The sequence below is a fragment of the Cervus elaphus genome, chromosome 2, assembly GCF_910594005.1.
Source record: "Cervus elaphus chromosome 2, mCerEla1.1, whole genome shotgun sequence".
In the NCBI taxonomy this organism is placed as follows: Eukaryota; Metazoa; Chordata; class Mammalia; order Artiodactyla; family Cervidae; genus Cervus; species Cervus elaphus.
In genome coordinates, this window is record NC_057816.1 from 23,134,346 (window position 1) to 23,136,603 (window position 2,258).

The 2,258-nt window shown below is 40.0% G+C and overlaps 1 pseudogene; it reads right to left on the reverse strand.

The window, feature by feature from the left end:
* Positions 1-262: 262 nt before the first annotated feature.
* LOC122705147 lies at positions 263-1,252 on the reverse strand (annotated as a pseudogene).
* Positions 1,253-2,258: the final 1,006 nt, after the last annotated feature.

Below are 2,258 nucleotides of genomic sequence, written 5' to 3' on the forward strand. Positions count from 1 at the left end.
AAGAACAGAGGGAGAGATGGTGTTGATGACTTTAGTGGGTCCATGGATCCAGATCATCCTGTGTCTCAGAGATGTTTATGAGAGAAAAAACTCAGAGACAAATGGCATCACAGGCCAAATCAATATGAAATAATGTCAATATAATGCCACATGCCACTAAATGTATGTATATATGTTGATAAATATGTATTGGCATTTGGGCTAAAATTAAATATCAGTGTACACAATAAAATAGCCAGTTATATAGACTAAAAAATCATTCTCATATTATTTCTGATCAAAAGAATATTCTTCTCTCTAGCATTTTCTTTAGGGCAACATTGACATTCCTGTTCTGTAGACTATAAATCAGGGGGTTCAGCATGGGTACAACAATAGTGTAAAACACAGAGGATACTTTCCCTTCATCCATGGAACTGACCGATGATGGCTGCAGATACATGAATGCTCCAGACCCATAGAAAACAGCAACAGCTAAGATGTGGGAGCTGCATGTGCTGAAGATTTTGGACCTGCCCTCCATGGAAGGAATGTGGAGGACGCTGGAAATAATGAAGATGTAGGAGCTGAGGATGATCAGGCTGGGCGCAAAGATGTCAAGTGCACTAAAACAGAACCAGTAATTCATTGACATAGGAGCTAGAGCAGGAGAGCTTTAGAAGGGACAGAAGATCACAGAAATAATGGTTGATCCCATCTAATTTACAGAAATGAACCCTAAGCTTGCAGCCTGTGTGAAAGAATGCACATATCAGCCCCATCACATACACCCCCCAAATGAGGGAGAAACAGACCAGATGGGACATGATAATATTATATAGCAAGTGGCTACAGATGGCAACATAGTGTCCATAAGCCATTGCAGCCAATATGTAACACTCAGAGATAGCAAAAAGGAGGAAGAAGTAAAGCTGTGTCATGCATTCAGGGTAGGAGATGATGTTCTTCTCTGTCATGAAGTTCACCAGCATTCTAGGGGTAATGACAGTGGACTGACTGACAGAGGTCAATGAAGGACAAACTGCTTAGGAAAGAGTACATGGGGGTGTGCAGGGGAGAACTGAGTCCAGTCAGTATGACCATGCCCAGGTTCCCCACCACCCTGTCCACATAAATTCCCAGGAAGAGGAGGGAAAGAGGCAGCTGGAGTCGTGGCTATTCTGTGAGCCCAGTGAGGATGAACTCAGTCACTGAAGAGTGATTTTCTGCTGCCATTTCCCTCTGCATTGTCTCTGGAGGGGAAAGAGAAAAACACGGTCATTGGAGGGAATTCATTATTTTCCTTTTCATTGGGAATAGGGTGTTTCATATAAATGATTCATGGTTTAGGCATCCTTTTGACCTATATAATCACTTTACTCTGGGTCCACTCATGTAAGCAAGTATATCTCAATCCAATATTTTTAAAGCCAAATTTTCAAATATAATAAATATATTTTCTATTAAAAATTTAGCCATGTGTATAATCATTAATGGAGAAGGAAATGGCAACCAATTCTAGTATTCTTGCATAGAGAAACCTGTGGAGAGGAGTCTGGTGGGCTGCTGTCCATGGGGTCACACAGTCAGACATGACTGAAGTGACTTAGCAGCAGCAGCATAATCATTAAAGGTGCATGGCAGCTCTATGCATAACAATCCAATTTGGAAATAATTTGGATTTATGTCCATCAACTGATAAATGAGTCCAGGTATACACACATAAATGAATAAACAAATGCATATCCACATATATACATGTGTGATATGTACATACATATGTGGATATGTGTGCATATATATATATATAGATATAGATATACTTATATAGAGACATATACAGACGGCATCTATAGATGAGATTTAAAGTGTGACATTCAGAATCTTTTAACTGGTCACCATCAGGCACAAACTGCCTCAGCCATCTACCCCATGATGCCATATCAGTATTAGCATTTTCTAAGCTGCCAACATCCACTGGATCATCGAAAAAGCAAGAGAGTTCCAAAAAAACATTTATTTCTGTTTTATTGACTATGCCAAAGCCTTTGACTGTGCAGATCACAATAAACTGCGGAAAATTCTGAAAGAGATGGGAATACCAGATCACCTGACCTACCTCTTGAGAAATCTATATGCAGGTCAGGAAGCAACAGTTAGAACTGGACATGGACCAACAGACTGGTTCCAACTAGGAAAAGGAGTATGTTAAAGCTGTATATTGCCATCCTGCTTGTTTAACTTATATGCAGAGTACATCATGAGAAATGCTGGCCTGG